We start from the raw sequence: 25,609 nt of genomic DNA on the forward strand, positions 1-25,609 counted from the left end.
TGTTTGTTCCTATATTTTCTACCATATTTAAGAAATGATTATTGAATGCATTTGCTACCTGTGACTCATCGTCTATAGCCGTTCCATTCAGTTCAGTAGTGCTGTTGTGTTGTTCTGTGGCTGGTAGTTCTGTCCCTCACTTCACTACATTCCATATTGCCTTAAGTCTGTTGTCGAAAGTACTGATTTCTGACATTATGTACACGTTCTTTGATTTTTTGATAACCTTTCATAGTAATTTTGAGTATTTTTGTAGTGTGCAACTTGTGAGAAGATAGTTTCCCTTTACATTTCACAAGATACTTTAATTCCTCCAGTGATCCATGGTTTTTTACCTGGCTGTTTAGTGTCCTTTCTTATTAGCTTATGCAGAGAATTATTTTCAAATAATTATATGAATTTATCATGGAGTAGATTAAATTTTATGTTAGCATTTGGTCCATTATAAATTACATCCCAAATGTTTGCTTGTTAGTGCGAATTAAGCCGATGTGTCTTTGATGTGTTGTAGGAGAGACACATTCTTGACACAGAGTCCATCGTAATTAACATAGCAGTCATCATTTGCTGATGTGTTGGAAGCAGTTCTTCTGCTATCGTGACACATGTGTTATGTCATGGAGGAATGGAGTTGTCAGGGCGAACAATGCAGAGAGAGCCAGCTCTCTCTCTCTCTCTCTCTCTCTCTCTATCTCTCTCCCTACTGTCACTATTACAAACTACTTAAACAGATTCCTTCAAGGTGTGTGATGGATTATTGTATTCGAACGTTTCATAATGAGATCACTTAGCAACTTCCAGCTAACTTTAAACTATTCTAAATTTTTTTCACTTACTTGTTTAACATGAAATATTTTAAAAATATTAAGTCATTTGCAAAGTATTCAGAAGTTTGAAGTTGTTTTATGCATGGAAGTTCGATACTTTATAGAATCATGGGTTTACTGGTGAATTACTGATTTCATATTCCTTATAGTGAAACCGTTTTAGTGGGAAATAAATACTCTCCAAGGGCTTCTGTAAACAGCGTCGCCCCTGATCGAAATGGGATGAGTGGAACAGTCTATAGCTGTTCATTGTAAAGTGGCTGGATAGACAGAGTGAGCACTGGCCTGTTCGCACGTCAGTTTACTTTCAGTTTACTATGCCACACATTGCACGGATGGTATACTGGAGGCTGAATGCAGCTGACCCATATGTCTACCAAAAATGACTCCCACTGACAGCCATTTCTAATGCTGAGAATCAGTGTTGAGCGATCTTCCATCAGGTGCCAATGTGCCTCACATCAGAGACAGCAGCAACATGTTGCACAGTGGGACTTTAATTCAATGTTCTCTGTACCCTATCCAGACATTTGATTACCATGTAGGAATTTTCTTAGCTGTTTCGTTAACACATTTTTTCCCCACGGTAAGAAACTTTACAAAAAAGTCACGTTTGAAAGTATTCATCTGGTTCGGTTTAAGCAATATCGATACGAATCTGTGATGTCCATGCGCTGCTTTTCTGACTTCAAGCTCATCTGCTGTGCTAACTCTGGACATACAAAGGCCCTGGAGGCCCTCCATCCTGTTGAGTTGTAAATTTTATTATTTTCAGGCTCATCCAGAGTGCTAATTTCGGGCGTACAATGGTGCTTTGAGTCATCATCGAACATCATGGCCCCACGATTTGCTTTGCTCTTAGTCCAGGAAACCTTGGAATCCCATTGCGAAACACATCACAAATATAAGGATTTTCAACTTTAACAGATTGAAGCAGTATTGATCAAAGTATCGAAAATAGATCTTTGATCATCACTTTGCCCACAAAAGGGGCGGACCTGGTTCCTAGCGCTATTGCAACAGACAGTTTCGATCTTACAGTTTTGAGAGATTGCAAGTGACCTCCGAGCCTTGAAGTGCCAAAATCTCGGTATGCTAATTACTTCGGCCGTGTACATAACATAGCGACTATGTAAATGATTAGGGTCGCAATTCTGTGCGAGAAGTAAAGAGGGCACCAGAGTACATTAGCATCGCACCATTATGGTATTGTTATCAGGTCTCGTAGGGTATATAAGGGGCATGAACAGCGTGATACGTCGAGCGATCATTGTGAAAGATATGGAAAAGCCGCGTGTTCTTGAGAGACAGCGTTATCAGAGTTTGAAGGAAGTTGAAAAGGGATCTCATTGTGCATCTCTTTTGGTCCCGTGCACAAATATTAAGCCATGCTACATCTACAGGTGTCCATATTTGCGGAATTGTCGTCGGTTCACGAACTGACTCCTCTTTTGTTTCTCATAAATGTTCGATGGGATTCACCTCTGGCGACCTGGATGGTCAAGTCATTTGCTCGAATTGTCCAGAATGTTTTTCAAACCAACCGCGAACAACTGTGGGCTGGCGCATGGAGCATTGTCTTCCATAAAAATCCCATCGTTGTTTGGGAACATGAAATCCATGAATGGCTGCAGGCGGTCTCCAAGTACCTGAACATAACTCTATCCAGTCAACGATAGGTTTGGTTGGTCTAGAGCACCCAGTACATTCCATGTAAACGCAACCTACACCAATACGGAGACGATGCCAGCTTGCACAGTGTCATGTTGACCACTTGCGTCCATGGCTTCGCGGAGTCTGCATCACACCCGAAACCTATCATCAGCTCTTACCAACTGAAATCGGGACTCATCTAACTAGGCCTCGATTTTCTAGTAGTCTAGAGTTCCACCAATATGGTCACGAACCTAGGAAACGCGATGAGCGCGGTCCCTCCCGTCGGAGGTTCGAGTCCTCCCTCGGGCATGGATGTGCGTGTGTGTTGTTCTTAGCATAAGTTAGTCTAAGTAGTGTGTAAGTCTATGGACCGATGAACTCAGCAGTTCGGTCCCTTAAGGGGATACGGAATCGCCTACCCCCGCAATGATAAAATATGCCTACTATAGGGAACATTTTTTCACAAACTACTGGAGACAGAGAGATAAAAGTTTTACTGTATGTGCATTAATATGTTATAACAATACTGAAACAACAGTTTATTGTCAAAGTATTTTCTTACAGAGATATTTTACATTTATTTTTAAGTAAATCTTTTCCATCACTTTTTACTGTATTATCGCCCCTAAGTCATTTGTAAAGCAAGTAATTAAAAATCGTTGTTTCAGTGCGTAAAAGAAACGAATGTGATTAAGTCATAAAAATTTCAGACATCCAGGTTCACCAGTACCTGAGATAATGTTTCTAGAAGAAGTAAAAAGCAAACTTAGGGGAAACGGAGAAAGAAGATTAAAACATTCCCGATCCATAGTTAATACCGCCTTCACAGTCTTCATAATCCTCTTCGAGTCTTCTTTTGGCACCCCTCTGCACCTGTCTTGCTTTTTTCACTAATGTCTTGATTATATTGTTAGCATGCCTTAGTCTGTGCTGATCTAAAGTCAACATAGCACGTACAGTGCTTGAACCAACACGCAAACCCAACTTTTGAAGGACCTGGTATTTGTTATATTCCCAAGACTGAAGGTTGCCACAGCATCATACACACCAAAATGTAGTGTATTAATTCCGACAAACTCTGTTTTTGGGAGACGATGTCACGTCACACTATTCAAACATTCGTTGGGGTTCTGCGTTTTACCATGAAGACATTTCATCAGAAGACTTCTGTCAGCCAGATCTCAGGAAATGAGCTTTATTTCTTCCATGATAGCTTATGGTAGACTGTGGTGGTGAATGTATTACTCTCCAGTTGTTAGTCCCCTATTGTATTTACACCAGCTCTTTTCACCTTTAGGGCACAAACCATGTTCTGGATGCTCATCTGTGGATGCAGTGGCGAAATACAAAACCCATGTAGCTTTCCTCATTTCTTCAAGATTGCCTGTATTTTGCCTGATTGCAAGGCCATAGCAATTCTGAATGTGGTCTGTTATGGAATCAGTCAATCTTCCTTTGCCATGCAAGATTTTCCCATCATCTAGTTTTTTCCCTTTCATAACTTATTTTAACCTTCTCAGCCTGGCACCCATTCTCTTCTGCGCATGTCCTATGCATTCACGTTTGCTTGTATTTACACTGTTCTCATATGATTCGCTTTCCAAAATGCTTTAGAGTCACCATCTCCCAGATACTTGACATAGCGAACATTATACCACTCTGAAGAGCAATGAAAATTTTTTTTCACCCCAGCAACCTCCATGCCACCACTACTACCATAATAATTAGCAACACAGTCATCAATATATTTATTTTTCAGCCTGTGTACGCATCGACAGTATTTAGACATTATTGCAACATCAATAACCTTGCCAGTGTCAACACCAGTTGCTGTAACAACACCATTGTTGGTGTGACCCCTTTTTTGCCGCATGCCATCAAAAGCTACTGTGAGGTCACGACTGCCATCATTTTCTTTCACTGCTTCTTCCACAACCACCTGCATTGACGTCTGTGCTACATCTTCAATAGCAGATCCTAGCACATAGTTGTAAGCATCAAACTTTGAAGGTACACTTGGAAGAATTAGAACACCATATAGCATATCACCAGCTGCTTTGGCCTTACCAGTTTCTCGCAATCCGTAAACTAACCTAATATTTACACACAACGTTCAGTTTTCTTGTATCCATTATTTACAGTTACTGAAACAGAACTTGGAAACTTACAGCTGTACTTACAAACACTGCAATTAAATTAAACTGGGAAGCTAGGCCAACATGGGATTCTACGTTTCCTTGACATTTTTTGCAGCACACACTGTTTTCAAGAGCTTCTCACAATACACTCGTATCAGTGAGCTCAAAAACTTCTTTCCCTTTATCAAGTAAATTATGTTTCTCTTCCAAATCTCTTAGTTTTTTATGAGAAGAACTGTTTTCATTTGGAGTAAGTTCGTTCGGCAAATCAGCAGTAAGTGGACTCACATTTTCCAACAGTGATGATGAAGAACTGCTTTGCTTTGCTAATGAATCATTATTTATTTTATTTTGCCAGTTCACACGCTTTTTAAACACTTTTGCTCTAGCTCTAGGCATTTTCACTGCGAAAAATGAAGCACTAAATACGAAATAACTCGACAACAACGACTTTCATATAGCACACTGTTTACAAACAATCCCGTCACAAAGTCAAAGAGTAACTTGAGGAAACCAGAGGGAAACATTTTCGGACAAATAGTGCATAAAGAGCCGCTGGAAAGCGGGATATTTGAATTCATGTCACATAAATGTATTGCCAAAAAGTTTATGGTCAGCCTTGAGAGACGTGTGTAACTAAATTGCAATACCCGATCTCACAAACCTATAAAAATAAAATAGGTATAATTCTAGAAGAGCTATGTTTGATACGTCATTTTGAAGAGGAACCTTTGCGGAATATAATACGTCAATAAAACGCAAATCGATTTTTTAACCCAAAATCCGATTCCGTATCCCCTTAACCATTCACACGCATTTCATTTTCAAAGGCGATGCAGACGATGTCGTGCTGTTAGCAGAGACACTCGCGTCGGTCGTCCGCGACCACAGTTTATTAACACCAGATTTCGCCGCACTATCCAAACGGATATATTCGCCATATGTCCCACATTGATTTCTGCAGTTACTTCAAGCAGAGTTGCATGTCTGTTAGCACAGGCAACTCTGCGCAAATACTGTGCTCTCGGTCGTTGAGTGAAGGCCATCGGCCATTGCATTGTCTGTGGTGAGAGGTAATTCCTGAAATCTGGTATTCTCGACACACTCTGGAAACTGCCCGTGCGTCTAGCTCGAACTACCATTCCGCATTCAAAGTATGTCAGTTCCTGCAGTGCGACACCAATGGCGTCGGAAATCTTTTCAGATGACTCACCTGACTACAAATGACAGCTCGGCCAATGCACTGCCCTTGTATAACTTACGCACGCGATACAACCGCCATATGTATACGTACAGTCGTGGACAAAACGAGGGAGACCCCTCGCCTTTTCGTTATGCTTTAAAGTCTGCTGCACAGCATAATAGGCAAAGCGACGAAGTGCTACCAACATACTTTGCACAGGCGTGAAATTGAAAAACTATCTGAACTTTGTCAGACTGTTTTCAGTCATGTGTAAGACTATAGTAATGCTGATTAGTGTCTCAAACACAACACGTAAATATAAGATATAAAGGAAAGAAGAAACGCTAATTAGTATGAACTGTACCAATAAAAATGAATTTCAGCTTATCTTGATAACATAACTATTTCAGTAAGACAAAGTTCCCCAGATCGTCACGAATTAGCAAAATATTAGCGCAACCGGCCACGAAGCAGTATCAACATTCAGACCAGTCATACTGGATTATCGTTGCTGACCTACCATGAAAGTGTGAAAATTTAGCAATGCGTGAAGATTTATAAAGAAATTCAGTTAAAAATCATTCAGGGCCACACTTAAGTCAATTAAATCATTGACAGAACAAGTATGAAATTCTACCAGAGTTTCATATTGACATCCACAGGGCACCGGTACAGAATATAGGTAGCAAAAAACATATTGGGGACGCGAGAATTTCTTAAAATTGCTTTACTTATAGTCTATCTACCTCCATCGAGATTAGAAACGAAAACAATAACACTAAGCTATGAAACAACTGTAGCAAAACAGAGCATCCTCGTTGTCCATGTGATGGATGAGACGACTAATTCGCAACATAAATGTCAATGTAAGCAGGAATTTCTGTTGGATCATGCTTCCTGGACCAAATAACATATATTTCTTACGTCTTCAGCGCGAATCATGTAGCAAATGTAATTTGAAGGTCATAAAAATATCGAGTGGATTTACTAACATAATTATGAACCACTCAAGAACGTAAATCGATGGTCACATAGTTGTCAAACATATTCTAGGGTGTTGCCATTGTCCATTAGACTAGCAGCAGAAAGAAAACGTTCGCTCAGCTGATGTGCTGAGATACCTAGCAATGGCGAAGCTCGCGCTTCAAAGACGGCACAGCGTCGTCTGCCACCACTTCGTGGGAAACGAAATACATCAAGTATAAGCCAATGTGTTGTATTCGTATATCTGTGACTATGACTTAGCGCTGAAGTGTGGTTATGGATAGTACGTATGATCAGATTGCGAATCTAACATGACAAATAAAGACGATGGGAAATGAATTAGACGTCCTTCCTCTTCCGTAACATCAAATATATTTTAGTTATATTTTAGTATGTTTTAGTTCAACGGCGTCATATCGTGGACAACGGTGCTGCTTGCGCCGTCAGTTCGAATCCTTACCCGGTCATGGATGTGTGTTAGGTTAGGTAGGTTTAAGTAGTTCTAGGTCTAGGGGACTGATGACCTAAGCAGTTGGTCGCATAGTTCTTAGAGCTATTTTTTGACCTCTCCCGTAAATTTTCTTTACATAAACGGCCGTATCTTTAGATTGCGTTGACATAAAAGCTCACTTTTTTACACAACCAAGGGACCGTATACTGCAGAAAGTGCGATACATTTCCGCATATTATGTCTACCTGTACTCAAGGTAAACGGGTTTTAAGGGTTGGGTATACATATAGACGGTCAAGAAAGTGAGACTAGTAGGTTTCCGTTTTTACCGATTTAGGTGACGAAATCCTAACAACGAAAATGCTACGATAGTTACTGAAGATGAGGGCCGCATAAATAATTGTCCCTACTCTTTACTCGAAGTGTTCTAGTTTCAGTGGATACATCAGCATATTAATCATAGCCACGCTTTAGATCCAAATCACGTTTACAGCAATGCAAATAAAATCCATTTGCCTATACACCTGATAATTCTGATCCCAGTTTTAATGCCATCTAGTTTTGGAAGTGCGAGCATTCCCATTGATAGCTAGCTTAAGAAACACTTCCGCTAATGAACGTTTTCTGGCAGTGGTGAGTCTAATAGAGAATTCGAAACATTGTTGAATACGTTTGGCAGCTATGCCGCCGTTTATTTCCTGGGGTGGTGCAGAATTATCCTATTAAATTTACTCGGTAATAACAGTATTTTTTTATTTCGATAAACATGCCGAATGATTGTCACATAAGCGGTGACATAAAGGTAGAGTCCAGAAAGCTCTATGCGAAAGAAACTGCAAATCATTTTGCCAGTTTCATTGCGAAATTGCCGGCTTATTCGGGTCTGGGGTAATAATAGAGAGCTGTTTGCCTGGGTTGTCTGCTAGCGTAGTTGAAGGTGTTTGCTACTGCAAGGGAGGTCTGGTTTGTTTTCGGTTCTAAACTCTATGGAGGCAGATAGACTATCAGTAAAGCATTTTAAGAAATTCTCGCGCCCCCCAATACGTTTTTTGCTACCTTTATTCTGTACCGGCGCCCTGTAGATGTCAATATGAAACTCTTGTAGAATGTCCTACTTGTTACTATTTTTCCGCTTCTGTCAATATTTGAATTGACTTAAGTGTGGCACTGAATGATTTTTAACTGAATTACGTTATGAATTATCACTCATTGTTAAATTTACACACTTTCATGGTAGGTCAGCAACGGTAATCCAATATGACTAGTCTGAACGTTGACACAGACCGTTTCACGGCAGAATGCGCGTAATATTATGCAAATTCGTAACGATCTGGGGTACTTTGTCTTACTAAAACAGTTATGTTATCTCGATAAGCTGAAATTAATTTTTATTAATACAGTTCATACTAATTAGCGTTTCTTCTTTTATTTATATCTCGTATTTACGTATTGTGTTTAACACACAAATCAGCATTTATATAGTCTTACACATGATTGAAAACAGTCTAACAAAGTTCGGATAGTTTTTCAATTTCACGCCTGTGCATAGTATGTTGGTAGCACTTCGTCGCCTTGCCTGTTATGCTGAGTAGTAGACTTTAAAGCTGTGCGGATCAGCATAACGAAAAGGCGAGGGGTCTCGCTCGTTTGGTCCACAACTGTACATACCACTGTCTCATGACTTCTGCCACCTCAGGGTACGAGCGGTTCTAGGCGCTTCAGTCTGGAACCGCGCGACCGCTACAGTCACAGGTTCGAATCCTGCCTCGGGCATGGATGTGTGTGATGTCCTTAGATTTAAGTAGTTCTAAGTTCTAGGGTACTGATGACCTCAGATGTCAAGTCCCATAGCGCTCAGAGCCGTTTGAACCAATTTGAACCTCAGGTTATAACAGTGGTGTTAATCGGTCTTGCCCTGTACGTGTCTGGCCATTATACAGCATTCAACAGCCACAAGAAATCGACTTCATTGAGCCGATGCCTCCAACAAATATTGTGAGATTTATAAAACTTTATCTGACGGCCGATTCGCGATGCACGCATTGAACGGAATGCCGAAGAATCCTTAAGAGTCGCGTTTTCCTCTCTGGTTCATTCCTTTACATAACTCTCCAACCAGCAATTTTATATCTACATTTATACTCTGCACGCCACTTTACGGTGTGTAGCGGATAGTACTTTATATACCACTGTCACTATTCCCTTTCTTGTTCCAGTCACGAATCGTTCGCGGGAAGAACGATTGCTTGTAATCCTTAATGTGGGATCGAATCTCTATAATTTTACCTTCGCGATGTTTTCGTGGGATACACATAGGAGGAAGTAATATTTTAAGAGACTTTTCTAGGAGCGTAAGCCCTCGAAACTTTTAACAGTAAACCACACCCTGATGCAGAGCAACTTTCTTGCAGAGAGACGGCTGAGCATCTTTGTGAATCATTTCTGCTTACTATATCAACCTGTAAGGCAACACACTGCTCTTCTCTGAATCATCCCTATTTATCACATCAATCCTATCTGGTACAGATCCCACACCGACACGCAGTGTTCAGGTTATAGCCAAATCGTCTGTTGCTACCTTTCCACTATAATGCCACATCTAACCACCAAACATATTCGCGTGACGCAAACCTATAAATCCCACTTGAATTCGTACCTAAAAGTTTAGACCCACTTTTTCCTTTAATGATACTGTTTCAATTTCTAAATACGGAAACACGCTAGCTTACACGTCTTTACGCTTATTGGTCTATTCAATTATAGGATTGTACAAAGTGAGGAATTTTTCTCTTCCTTGTAGGAAGTTAACGGAAGCTGTGGCCTCTCATTGGAAACTTTGCCGGGGTGCCCGACGGTTTTTTGACGCTAAGGTCAGCCAAGCGACCTATGTATTTTTACAGTTAACAAAACTAAACCTCCTCGCCTTTTACGCTCCTATATATTTCTTGAACTAGCGAACGGTGTTGTTAATCGATTTTCCTAATTTGTATAAGGTGCTTTACTTTATCGAACTTCAGCACCCAAGCGCAGACTTGACTGGACGGTTCGATCCATGATAGAACAATGCCCCAACTATCAAACGAAACAGTTCATTGCCTACCATTCGCACCGTTTCCGAGCGTTGGTGGTACAAAGTACTTGCTTATCTACTGTTTTGTGGGCTACCTCCTTTGCGGGTCAATACCGGGTGATCAAAATGTCGGTATAAATTTGAAAACTTAGTAAACCATGGAATAATGTAGATAGAGAGGTAAAAATTGACACACGTGCTTGGAGTGACATGGGGTTTTATTAGAACAAAAAAGAAAAACAAAGTTTACAAAATGTCCGACAGATGGCGCTGGACAGCAAAACGTCAGTGACTGCGCATGACAATTGTGTATAAAAAGAGCTGTAACGAAAGAGAGAGCACCTCCTCCTGTTCCTCCAACATCTCCCCACACTTTACATTGTTCGCAGGGTTAATCCCCCCCACCCTCTGGTTTCCTCCTTCCTCTCCACCCCCCGCCCGTTGCCGCGCCTCTATCGCTGTATCCCTCCCTCTCTCCACCTCCACACCCTCCATCTCCTTCATCAGGGCAATTTCCAACGCCTCCCCCTCCCGGATGACGAACTTCGCCGTGACATCTACCCTTCCTTCCAACTATAACCTGGCCTTGTTCCCCCCCCCCCTTCCCAGGGCCCCCTTCTCCTCTTTCCTCCTTCTCCCAGAGCGGATTTTCCTCCATCCCCCCCTCCCCTGAGACCCTGCACCCCATACTTGCCTCTCTCCTTCCCACATCCCTCCCTACCTGGCCCTCTTCCGCGCGCCCCCCGCTCCCCTCCCCCATCTCTTCCCCTCCCTCCCTTCTTCAGGTCTCCCTCATCTCCTAGAACCTGGCAGATCCTCTGTATTGATCATCATCAGTGTGCCACATCAGTGTTGTGTTTAGTGCTGTTTCTCATGTGCGTCAAGAGGTGTGATTTTAATTGTGTACTGCCTTGAGGTTCGCCATCAGTGTTACGTTATGTTTTATGCCATCCGTCAACGCCTTTATGCTCCAGTCATACTGTGCCTTGTGTTCTTTTAATCGTCGCAGTGTGTGGCTTTTTGTGTGTGCTACTTTTAAACAGTTTTTTATCTCCATTTTACGGTCACACCGTTTTTTGTCTATTGCCTTCCATGATGTTCCCCCTTTTTTATATCTATGTTCACCTTATTCACTCCTTTGCTGTTTTTAAGTGTCTTCTATTGTTTTGTTCTCTGTCTTTCGGCTGAAGAGCAGCGCATATGCTGCTGCCAGCCCGCCCCGATGGGGAATTGAAATACAATAAAGAAAAAAAAAAAAAAAAAGAGAGAGAGAGTCAGGTGCGCCAGCAGTCGCAGCATGTTGACGTTACCCGAAAAGGCGCTTTTAGTGAAGCTGTATTATCAGAATGGGGAATGTGCTAGTTCAGCGTTACTATCCTATCGCCATAGGAAGGGGATTTGAACGGGTAAAGGTCCGTTGACAAATGCAGCTGAGGCGAGAATGATTTCGAAGTTCGAAGCCACGGGTTGTTTCGACGATAGACCCCAAAGTGGCCGACCGAGCACAAGGCGTAATGCTGCTGAGACAGTTCAGGAAGAAATGGAGACTGTATCTGGTTCTTCGTCAATGCACGGGGAAGTTAGCGCTCGTGCAGTCGCACGTCGCACCGGCATTCCATACACTACTATCCATCGGCATCATGGTTACCTGGTGATTTAGTGAAGCGGAGGGAATTTGGGGTGTGGGCGTTTCAAAAGATGGCGGAAGATGATTATTGGTTCAAATGGCTCTGAGCACTATGGGACTCAACTGCTGAGGTCATTAGTCCCCTAGAACTTAGAACTAGTTAAACCTAACTAACCTAAGGACACCACACACATCCATGCCCGAGGCAGGATTCGAACCTGCGACCGTAGCGGTCTCGCGGTTCCAGACTGCAGCGCCAGAACCGCGCGGCCACTTCGGCCGGCGATGATTATTGGTTGAGTAACATGTTGTGGAGCGACGAAGCTCATTTCACGCTCCGAGGGTCTGTCAACGCCCACAACTGCAGAATTTGGGCTACCGAAAATCCTAGAACTGTCGTGGAAACTCCATTGCACGACGAGAAAGTCACAATATGGGTTGGATTTACCACATCTACCGTTATTGGGCCTTTTTTCGTGGAGGAAATGCGTGATTCTGGTTTTGTAACTGCTACCGTGACGGGTGAGAGGTACGCCGATATGTTACAGAATCGCATCATCACCAGCCTGGCTGATAAGCACCTGCTGGAATGTACGATGTTTATGCAGGATGGCACTCCACCCCATATTACTAGACGCGTGAAAGATCTCTTGCGCTCGTCATTTGGTGATGATCGTGTGCTCAGCCGCCACTTTCGTCATGCTTGGCCTCCCAGGTCCCCAGACCTCAGTCCGTGCGATTATTGGCTTTGGGGTTACCTCGTCGCATGTGTATCGTGACCGACCGACATCTCTAGGGATGCTGAAAGACAACATGCGACGCCAATGCCTCACCATAACTCCGGACATGCTTTACAGTGCTGTTAACAACGTTATTCCTTGACTACAGCTATTGTTGAGGAATGATGGTGGACATATTGAGCGTATCCTGTAAAGAGCATCATCTTTGCTTTGTCTTACTATGTTATGGTAATTATTGCTATTCTGATCAGATGAAGTGCCATCTGTCGGACATTTTTTGAACTTTTGTATTTTTTTGGTTCTAATAAAACCCCATGTCATTCCAAGCATGTGTGTCAATTTGTACTTCTCTATCTACATTATTCCGTGATTTATTCAGCTTTCAAATTTATACTAACTTTTTGATCGCCTGGTACATTAACTGAGGGTTGTTCCAATGAATCTGAGTTCGGCATCCACCTTGCTTTTACTTTTGTGTGGTCTTTCCACTTTAAATACCAACGTAGGCATACTTCTAAATATATTATCGATGCGACTGCCTCCAGTGATTGTTCTGCAAGCATGTGATAATACAATAATGGGTCTTTCCGTTACGTAATCGCAGTACGTCACATCTGCTTCTGTTGAGGGTCAACTGTTACTCTATGCACCAAGCGTGAACTTCTGACGATCCCCACAAAGTCATTTATACAGGGTTTCCCAGAAATGTTGCCGCACAGTTCGAAGGGTTGTAAGGGCGTCCAGAAACGTCATCCAATGACGCTACAGAGCGTTACAGGTACCAGCGTCTGCCACTAGAGCGCCCCTTCTGCAGCAAACGTGACTTCGTACGCTGAAGGACCGCAGGCGGAACGTCTCGCAATGTTGTTTGTTATTCAATGATCGCGACTGATGGCCACGAACCCCAGTGGAGAAGACGAAGCTAGCTGTTGCTTAGATAGGCCTTATCTTCTATGAATGTGATACTCTGTTGCCTTCCTGGATGACGTTTCCTATCGGCTGAATATTTTTCTCCTGTATACTGAAAAATATCTGAGTTCTTAGAGAGTTCTAGAAGACGTGCGGATGGAAACTCGTGTCAGAAAGTGTCATCCACCAAGGCAACAGAGCATCGCATTCATAGGAGACAAACCCTTTCTACACAGCAGCGAGCTCCATCTTCGCCGCTGGTGATCGTGGCAATCAGTCGCGATTAATCGATAACAACATCGCGAGACGTTCCGCCTATAGTCTGTCAGCGTACAAAGTCTCGTTTGCTGCTGAAGGGAGGCCTAGGGGCGACAACGACGCCTGTAACTTTGACGGTGGGTAGCTTCGTTGGACGACTTTTCCGGACACGGATTTCTATCCCTGATTTGTTCATCAAGACGTCCTCTACAGCTTCTCGAAGTTTGTCATAACATTTCTGGTACAGCCTGTTTACAGTGGGTAAGCAGATACTGTGATCATTAGTACCTTAACATGTACCCACTACTGTGAGTTACTTGTTTTTTCTCCGCCTCTAACGATCTTCCCGCAAACACGTCACATAACTTACTATGTGATGTTTTCTGCGTGGTCGAACTGCACCATTAAGTGGACTATGCCCGCCAGTATAGAGTAACCGTTTTGCATCCACGTGTCCACACTTCACACCTGACCTGCTTCAATGGCTTGCTCTTCCCATATGTACTTGGAGATACTAACCAACCAAAAAACATACTACTCTCAATAGTTAACAATTATTACTCTGCAAATTAAGTAAACACTGTTGTAATGTTGTTCAGTATACTGTCTTCGATCACCAATAACAATATCTGCACTTATAACCTAACTCACTGCGTATAGTGACAAGTGATGGTCCAGTAACACTCCCTTGGGGTACGCCCAAAGATTTATCTCTGTTGAAGACGATATGCTGTATTATATTTCCTAGGAACTCTTCAATCCAGCCTGATATTCTGGACTCTCGTATTTTGTTAATTAGGTGGCAGTGCGGAACGGCAAATCTTGTAGTTATTGGAACAACCGAATGAAAACAATCGATTCACTCGGTTGTTGGGAAACAATCGACTCATTCGGTTGTTGCTATATGTATCGGTTAAATTATTCATTCATACTTTTGAGTGAAACTAGTCTGTGCTAGCAACGGAATGAAAACAATTGATTCAGTCGGTTGGACTACTCGTGCATTGTTCTGAGTGAAACCAAACTGTAGGAGCGACCGAGTGAAAACAGCCGTTCAGCTGGTAGGACTACTCATTCACTCTTTTGGATGAAACCAGTCTGTGGGAGCAGCCGAATGAAAACAACTGTCAGACCGTTTTACTTTCACCGGTCAGTTGGATTCTTATTCATTAACTTTTTTCGAGTGAAAGCACTCAGTGCCAGCAACCGAATAAACAGATTCGACACAATTATAGCTTTGCGTATTGACTGAATAATTCATTCTTTCTTTTCAAGTGAAAACAAGCAGTAGTTTTTCCGTCGGTTGAACCATATGTTCATTCTTTTAACTGAAAGCGATCTTTAGTGTTTCAGATGACCGAGCTATCTATTCATCTTTCTGAGTGAAACTAAACTGCAATAAATTAATCAGTTGAACTAAAGCTGTACTACATTATACTGACTGGGGGTGGTCCTAAGTGAAGACATATCTCAGGGGCACGTCAAAGTTAAAATAAGAAGATTATACATGTTCATTAAATTATGTACTCAAGGAAGTAATTTTTCTTTTCATCATTTAAAACTGATACATGTATTGCTGTGGATTAAATTATTCCAGGTGCCATTAACGCGTAACTAATGAACCTGAACATCGCTGGGGTAAGCCTGCCATCACTTAAATTTCCGTCACAAGACAAAAACTTCCGAAACCACTGGAAATCTGGGTCAAATAGGATTATTTTCCCGGGCACAACAGTCTATAGACGATAAGTTGGTCGATGGCCACGATGCTGCTCGGGGAGCGGGAACATGATGGGGGAAATGTTTTCTCGCACGAGTTTCAGTGCCGCCAACGCCAGCGCGAGCACGCCTCCATCCGACCAACAGATATAAATTACGCATAAGAGTGACAAGGATTAGTGAAAGTGCATTATAGAGACGTTCATGTTCAGATGCAGCACTAATTTGTAGTAAGGAATATGAAAGTAACTAAAATCAATTTCATACAGCTCAATGAGTGGAAGGCAAATGGCATTTAAGACAATCAGTTGTCTGGCGACGGGGTCGGCGTTGCTGTGTATGCGATCGCCCATTCTCGTTATCGGCGGCTTCTCGTTATCGCCGGCTTGTCATTGTCTCAATAAAGAAGAATGGACAATACAAGGTGTTCCAAAATGGTCTTTACAACTTTGATCACATGTATTTCAGACATGGGGATAGGTAGGAAGCCGTTGTTTGCGGCATAATGTTCATTCGAGGATTGACTGAAAAGTAATGCCCCCACCTTCGTAACTCTTCAACAGTTGGCTGCATTGGTATGCGGCAGGTACTGGCTTGTTCCGTAGCCTCTTCTCTACAGCGCCAGTTGGCGGGTGTGTTGTTACAGTGTAAAGTATGGAACCCTGTGCAGATGGTCGGTCAATGCGACTTAAGCAACGTGCGGTCACTGAATTCTTGACTGCAGAAGGTGTCACCCTAAAGGAGATTCGTCAGAGAATGAAAGCAGTTTATGGTGAATGTGTTGATGTGAGTACTGTACGTCGTTGGGCGAGTATGTTTAAAGATGTTTAGGCGGAAACATCTGACCTGCGTGACAAACAAAGAGTTGGACGTCCTGTGACAGATACCACCGAGTTTCACAAGCAAAAATGTTGACAGATTGATTCAGGACGATGGTCGTATCGCTCAGAGAAAAATTTGCAAGCACATTTCACAAGAACGTAAGGGTCACATTATTAAATATCTTCAACATTTCGCAGCCCTGTCAGCAACTGTGTAAATATTAATTTTAATTTTAATAATTAACAGCCTCAGTTGCACCGTTTACCTAGAATTTACCTAGGTTTCAGTCGGGATCACTAGTGGCTGCTGCATCGCGGTCGCGAAGTGGGGCCGAGGCAGTTCCAGATAAGTTTTATAGTCGGACGATGATTTATGGATTTGTAGTTTTAGTTTGACGATGTCCACTATGGGCAAAAGGTAGTTACTGTTATTCTCAAGAAGGTTGGGCTATCCCGACTGAAACGTAGGTAAATTCTAGGTAAACAGTGCAACTGAGGCTGTTAATTATTAAAATTAAAATTACCATATTGCTTTGCTTGGCTATCGGAAGATCTATGCACGATGGGTACCCCAGATGCTGACTCCTGAAATGAAAGAGCACAGACTTGAAATTTGCCAGGAACTCCTTTTGCGTTACTTCCATCTGTTGCCGATAATGAAAGACGATCTGCAAAAAATGGTTCAAATGGCTCTGAGAACTATGGGACTTAACTTCTGAGGTCATCAGTCCCCTAGAACTTAGAACTACTTAACCTAACTAACCTAAGAACATCACACACATCCATGCCCGAGGCAGGATTCGAACCTACGACGGTAGCGGTAGCGCGGTTTCAGACTGTAGCGCCTAGAACCGCTTGGCCACACCGGCCGGCGACGATTTGAAAGGATATCATTATGCTTCTGATGAAGTCGTTGAGAGAACTGTGAGACTGTGGTTGCGGAAACAGAGTGTCGACTTCTTCTGTGACGGCTTCAGAAAACTTGTTCATCGTTGGTACAATTGTGTCCAATTAGCTGGTGATTATGTGGAAAAGTGAATATTGGTAATTACAGAACCCATTCTAAGGATTATTTCTGTGTTTGATTTATTAAAATATTCCCATTCGAACCTAATTAACGAAGGTGGAGGCATTACTTTTCATTCAACCCTTGTACACACCTAAGGTTCTAGTAGCCGCTTAACAAAGTTCAGTGTGTTAAGCTGACCATATTTTCTAGAATCAAATTCGGGACACATAAAAAATTTTGACATTGCACGAAATTCTTAATTGAACCTATTAAATGCAAACTTTTAATTTGTTACAAAAAATATATTAATTTACATTTTATTTGTATCTTCTAAGATGAAGGAGTGCGAATACAGTAATCATCAGTGTTGTAAATTTTCTTCGGCAGGTCTGTATTCTTCAATAGAGTTATGAAAACAATCAACTCAAGTTTCATAATAATTGACTCTAGTTATTAACATTGCTTTCGCAGTTTCTACTACAAACTGTATTTTGTCACTGCTTCATACAGTTCTTATTTAGGAAAATACCCTTTCAGTAACAACATACTATACAGGTGAAATGAACCTACAATTCGGGATAAATCATTTCATAATTTTTGAATCCATGACAAATAGGTGTCCCGAATTGCTTTCGAATAAATTTGGGACAGAGATAGGAATATCGTGACTGTCGCGAAAGAAGGGGAAACCGAGGGACTGATGGTCACCTCAAATGTGTGCGCCGTCTGGAGCACAAATGTTATCTAAGCGATATTCCAGTTCCATGTCCGACCTAGGACGTCCTCATTGAAATTTGCTATTGCTGCTCTATAAGCGTATAGGAGAGGGTCTAGGCGTGCTTACCGCTGTGTTTCCAATGGACTGAAACGAAGAAACCATCTATGGTTCGGTCTTCCTTAAATGATTTTTAACTAATGTTTATTACACTCTATTTCCAATCAATCGAATTTCCTCAGGTTCACGTTTATTCCGGACAGTTATATAAAAATCCTTCCAGCACACCTATGGATACCCCCATAATTAGCACCAATCCATGGATATCCGGACGTATTGCAGCCATAATTGGGGATGCAAAGATGAGTGCAATGGTTCACTTAATAATATATGAAGAAGAAAGATATCTTGCCTCGTTTCAGCAACAGCTTGCATTCCGTTTTATAGGCAATGTGTAATGATGTCCACAAATGCAATATTAGTTGAATGTTCAGCTATTTATTTGTGTGAAAGGTAAATATTTTGTGCAGAAAATTAACTCACCAGCTACATACTCGCCCCCATCGTTTCCAGTTTTACAAGTAGTATCATAGCTATTAAAAATTCACAAACACAAATTTTCAGGGCTATCTGTTTGACGTTAGGAATCTGTATGGGGCTAGGAGAGATTATTTAATATTTCTTAGTCCATTTTAAAACCGTTTTATATTAAAAAGTTTTTCTATTTAAAAATTGTTTTCAGATTTTTAGCCTTGTGTGTGTGAAATTATTCAACTGATTTAAAACATTTTGATGAGATTACAGCAGAGAGATGTGGCAAACTTCAGGTTTATTTCAGTTTCTCTTCAGCTGAGTCAACCAATATTTTGCTTCCTCATAAGCATATCTCGCGAAAAGACCGCGAATGTAAAAATGAGAGAGAATCGAATTGACAGGGAAGCTTAGCAGCAGTCGTTCTTAACTGTGAAACATTCCCGACTGGAACAAGAAAGCAGGGAAATGACAGTGGTACACCAAATACCTACTCTCCGCCATACACCAGGAAAGAAAACGAGTTAATATTGCACTGTCATCCAGTTCTGGGTTAAGCTGAAAGTGTCGAGTCTTTAGCTTAGAGGGCACGTAGTTTAAAATCAAATGCAAAATTTATATCAGACAGACAGACCGAAAAACAAAGTATCCTCCACCAACTGCGACATAACCGCGTGTACAAACAGTGATCCAATACCGTAAAATGCTTTTTTATTCCAGTCTCTGATCACAAATGAATTCTTTAGACGATGATCGGTTTCAGTCTGTAATGACCATCTTCAGATCTTTTTTACACCATGTCCTAAAGTGATACGGCTACAATGGCATCGTCAAAACATATAATCAGCGTAGCATTGTTACATAGATTTAAACTATGGTGTAGAATAGGCCACATCGTCCACATAGTTGGCTAGTTGGCAATAATCACTATGTGGACGATGTTGCCTATTCTACGTCATAGTTTAAATCTATGTGACGATGCTATGCTGATTATATTTATATGTTTTTACGATGCCATTATGGCCGTATCGCTTTAGAACATGGTGTAAAAAAGATCTGAAGATGGTCATTACAGACTGAAACCGATCATCGTCTAAAGAATTCATTTGTGATCAGAGACTGGAATAAAAAAGCATTTTAAAGTACCCTCCGCCACACACCAGACTCGAAAACAAGTTAATATTACGGTGTTGTCGAGTTCTGAGTTATGGTGAAAGGTCCAAGTCTCTAGCTTATCGGGAAGCTAGTTTAAAATCAATTGCAAAATTTGTACCGAAAAAAAAGACAAGAAACAGACCTAATAAAAACGTGTTGGAAAGAGATTGTCCATTCACATACACACAAATCTACAGAGCAGCACCAGATATCAAGTTTTTAAAACTAACAAAAAATTGATATTAATGCCACAATTACGAAAATTTGTGTATCAGTGAGAAAACATATAACATTTTGAATATCTTTATTTTTAGAACTATACGTTTCATCAAATCTCCTTGAAATAAGATACTTTATTTGTCTCTAATAGAGTTGTCAACCCTGGTCTTGGTTCATGTATAACCGAAAAGACTGGAAAAGGTGAGAGCGAAATCACTCAAATACGGTGAGCGAGTGAAAACATTCGCGTAACGGCCGCAACCGACGGAGGCTTGTTTCTGTACGTCTATAATTTTAGAGATGGTTGCGGGACTCGGCTGTTTGATAGAGTATCAAGTTAAATACCTTACAGCCGTCACGTTTCCAACCTCATTTTATTTGGCAACCAGTTTCAGCGTTTTACTATGCCATCTTGAGGCCCCTGACCGACATGTAGGAAGAATGTACCTCGGTTGTGATCAAAACAGGGGCCAGCAGCACTGGTATGAGTAGAGTTTTGCTGTAGTGATCACTTCAACCATCACCTACCGACTCGGCACTAACCGAACATAACTGGGGGTGCTAACGATATATAGACGTTTCATACACAGCACTGACCGAACATTACTGGGTGCTTCCACCCAAGACGCGGTTCTGGGTCACATAGACAGTTATCATAACCGCAGAGATCGGCTTACATTAGATAAGCTTCGCACGACATTGCGTGCAGCCGAATTTTTCAAGACTGCAATTCATCGTTGCGACTGGAGCACCACAGTCATAAATACAAATGCTTAACGCAGTGTTGTGGCAAAGCGTAATGATTGGGGCATAACCCTGATGTACAGAAGAACATCGCCGGAACGGATCTCGTCAGATGTAGCGAGAGCTTTTTGTTATTTCTAAACCGAAGTAAAAAAATTTGGTTATTATTTTTAATTCAATTAATTAGTTTAAATGTATATTTTTTATTTCTACTACTTTGCCGCATCATTTTCATAATCGTGTTGACTTTATATTTCCATTTATTTTTCTACCTATCTCCCTTTTTTCGTTTTTGATCTCCCTATGTCGCCTATAATCTGCAATCAAGTGCCAACCAGGACTGCTCGTCGGTTTGTAACGCTGTAGCTCATGTAGCCAATGTAACCACCGATAGCAAGGAAATACAGTTTGCTTTTAACGGGGAAACTTAATTTTTTCTGACTTGAGATTGGTGTTAGAGGTTAGTTTTAATAGCCGTGAACATAGCAATAGTGATTTTGGTTCAGCTGCAGATTGGTTAGCGTTTTTTTTCCTCGGATGCACTGCACCTCGCCGCAGACTGGTAGCGTTATTTTTCCTCGGATACACTGCACCTCGCCGCATTTGAACACTGCACATCAAGACATGGTTAGCGTAGGACATGAGTTTCAATTTAGGGCTACAAAACGCGTCGTCTACCGTAGTTCAACATTTGTCGCTTAAAATCAACTGTCGACAGAGCAGCGCTCATTTGCGACATACCTCACGGCTGTCACTTCGACTTTCGTGTGTGAAATAACAGGAGCGCGCGCGCGTTGGTGTGTCTGTGTGTAACCGAGCGACAGCCAACGGCCAATGTGGCAACACTGTACTGGCAAGTGACAGACGTTGACTATCAAGTAATTTGAACACTGCACATCAAGACATGGTTAGCGTAGGACATGAGTTTCAATTTAGGGCTACAAAACGCGTCGTCTACCGTAGTTCAACATTTGTCACTTAAAATCAGCTGTCGACAGAGCAGCGCTCATTTGCGACATACCTCACGGCTGTCACTTCGACTTTCGTGTGCGAAATAACAGGAGCGCGCGCGCGTTGGTGTGTCTGTGTGTAACCGAGCGACAGCCAACAGCCTATGTTGCAACACTGTACCGGCAAGTGACAGACGTTGACTATCAAGTAATTTGAACTATGCACATCAAAACATGGTTAGCGTAGGACATGAGTTTCGATTTAGGGCTACAAAACGCGTCGTCTACCGTAGTTCAACATTTGTCAATTAAAATCAGCTGTCGACAGAGCAGCGCTCATTTGCGACATACCTCACGGCTGTCACTTCGACTTTCGTGTGCGAAATAATGGGAGCGCGCGCGCGTTGGTGTGTCTGTGTGTAACCGAGCGACAGCCAACAGCCGATGTGGCAACACTGTACCGGCAAGTGACAGACGTTGACTATCAAGTAATTTGAACACTGCACATCAAGACATGGTTAGCGTAGGACATGAGTTTCAATTTAGGGCTACAAAACGCGTCGTCTACCGTAGTTCAACATTTGTCACTTAAAATCAGCTGTCGACAGAGCAGCGCTCATTTACGACATACCTCACGGCTGTCACTTCGACTTTCGTGTGCGAAATAACAGGAGCGCGCGCGCGTTGGTGTGTCTGTGTGTAACCGAGCGACAGCCAACAGCCGATGTGGCAACACTGTACCGGCAAGTGACAGACGTTGACTATCAAGTAATTTGAACACTGCACATCAAGACATGGTTAGCGTAGGACATGAGTTTCGATTTAGGGCTACAAAACGCGTCGTCTACCGTAGTTCAACATTTGTCACTTAAAATCAGCTGTCGACAGAGCAGCGCTCATTTGCGACATACCTCACGGCTGTCACTTCGACTTTCGTGTGCGAAATAACGGGAGTGCGCGCGCGTTGGTGTGTCTGTGTGTAACCGAGCGACAGCCAACAGCCGATGTTGCAACACTGTACCGGCAAGTGACAGACGTTGACTATCAAGTAATTTGAACACTGCACATCAAGACATGGTTAGCATAGGACATGCATTTCAATTTAGGGCTACAAAACGCGTCGTCTACCGTAGTTCAACATTTGTCACCTAAAATCAGCTGTCGACAGAGCAGCGCTCATTTGCGACATACCTCACGGCTGTCACTTCGACTTTCGTGTGCGAAATAATGGGAGCGCGCGCGCGTTGGTGTGTCTGTGTGTAACCGAGCGACAGCCAACAGCCGATGTGGCAACACTGTACCGGCAAGTGACAGACGTTGACTATCAAGTAATTTGAACACTGCACATCAAGACATGGTTAGCGTAGGACATGAGTTTCAATTTAGGGCTACAAAACGCGTCGTCTACCGTAGTTCAACATTTGTCACTTAAAATCAGCTGTCGACAGAGCAGCGCTCATTTGCGACATACCTCACGGCTGTCACTTCGAGTTTCGTGTGCGAAATAACAGGAGCGCGCGCGCGTTGGTGTGTCTGTGTGTAACCGAGCGACAGCCAACGGCCAATGTGGCAACACTGTACTGGCAAGTGACAGACGTTGACTATCAAGTAATTTGAACACTGCACATCAAGACATGGTTAGCGTAGGACATGAGTTTCAATTTAGGGCTACAAAACGCGTCGTCTACCGTAGTTCAACATTTGTCACTTAAAATCAGCTGTCGACAGAGCAGCGCTCATTTGCGACATACCTCACGGCTGTCACTTCGACTTTCGTGTGCGAAATAACAGGAGCGCACGCGCGTTGGTGTGTCTGTGTGTAACCAAGCGACAGCCAACAGCCGATGTGGCAACACTTTACCGGCAAGTGACAGACGTTGACTATCAAGTAATTTGAACACTGCACATCAAGACGTGGTTAGCGTAGGACATGAGTTTCAATTTAGGGCTACAAAACGCGTCGTCTACCGTAGTTCAACATTTGTCACTTAAAATCAGCTGTTGACAGAGCAGCGCTCATTTGCGACATACCTCACGGCTGTCACTTCGACTTTCGTCTTCGAAATAACGGGAGCGCGCGCGCGTTGGTGTGTCTGTGTGTAACCGAGCGACAGCCATCAGCCGATGTGGCAACACTGTACCGGCAAGTGACAGACGTTGACTATCAAGTAATTTGAACTGGACAGTAGTTTTATGCTCGCACATTATGACATTTCTGGGGACCGAAAATCTCTTCTGTAGGAATCAACATGGGTTTCGAAAACAACGGTCGTGTGAAACCCAGTTCGCTCTATTCGCCCACGAGACCCTGAAAGCAGTAGATAACGGGTCACAGGTTGTAGTGATGGGACAATCGACTGTTTTTAACAGACGATTGGTCAGCCTTTTAGCCGGCCGGGGTAGCTGAGTGGTTGTAGGCGCTACAGTGTGGAACCGCGCGACTGCTACGGTCGCAGGTTCGAATCCTGCCTCGGGCATGGATGTGAGTGATGTCCTTTGGTTAGTTAGGTTTAAATAGTTCTAAGTTCTAGGGGATTGATGACCTCAGAAGTTAAGTCCCATAGTGCTCAGAGCCATTTGAACCATTTGGTCAGCCTTTTGTTTTTTCGTTGAGTCCGTTTTTCAGTCGAATGGAACAATCGAATGAAACTAGTCTCCGCGGCCATGTCAGTTATGTGAATGTTTTCACTAACTCGCTGTATTTGAGTGGTTTTACTCAGAAGCACGAAAACAGGAAGAAGGCGTGCTCAACTGAAAAGAACAGTATAATAGAAACAGTGAACGGTTGAAGCTTAACAAATGCAATATTTAGCAAAAATCAACTGCTGCGGCGTCTTGGTGAAGTGGTTACGATGTTGCACGACGAGCTCTCTCGCGCCATTTCTCTGTTTTTTATTCCCATAACATTATGAACTGTCCGTTCGGTCATTCAAATGTGTGTTCTCTTCCTGTAGTCTTGGCAGTTGTCACACTATTCATTGGTTATAGAATGTAAGCCATGTGGTAAGAATAAGTTACTGTCGCAAGTAAAATTGATGCATAGTGAGAGCAGGCGAGATACCACATAGACGTCTCACAGAATGAAAACAACAAATAAGTGAATGTGATCTATGTTACAACAAAGGGATTCAAAAGTCTAAACTTTCAAAAAGGAACGCAACTTCAAAATGTAAAAATCACGTGTTTTGACGGGGCGCAGAGAAACTACATTTTTATCATTTCCTTGGGAGTGTTCACATTCACATTCGTACGAACCCATAAATCTGGCAAGGAGCCATATCTCACTCACTTACCAGGCATACAAATCAGGTGCCTAGTAAGAGATTCCGATCATATGGCACATGTACTGTCACTGATGCCGTCTATGACACATAAAACGTAATCTCTGGTGGAGAATGCGGTCGACTTGTCGCCTTCTTATCAAAAATTTCCGGTTCCCATTCGAAAGCCACTTCCTTTTGGCTGCTGACAGAGTAGTTGTGCAGAATCAATTGTCACTATAAGTCCCTTTCTTACTCCTCGGTGTTGCAAATGGACCGACACGAATTTGAGTACAGCGGACAGCGGAAAAAAAATATTGGCGCGAGGGAGGTTTGAACGCGGATCGCCTGCTTGGCAGTTTATTTTAATCGCATTTTGTTCGTTGCATCTGTTCGGAGCGGATGTCCCATGACACCCGTTGAAGTTCGTCGTTGATCCATTCACTCATTTTTGTTATTATTAGAGAGGGCAGCTAACCCTCTGACCGAACTTAACCACGACGTTGTCAGGCTGATCTAAATTTAAAAAATGGTTCAAATGGCTCTGAGCACTATGGGACTTAACTTCTGAGGTCATCAGTCCCCTAGAACTTAGAACTACTTAAACCTAACTAACCTAAGGACTTCACACACATCCATGCCC

This window comes from Schistocerca americana, chromosome 8 (genome assembly GCF_021461395.2).
Source record: "Schistocerca americana isolate TAMUIC-IGC-003095 chromosome 8, iqSchAmer2.1, whole genome shotgun sequence".
NCBI lineage: Eukaryota > Metazoa > Arthropoda > Insecta > Orthoptera > Acrididae > Schistocerca > Schistocerca americana.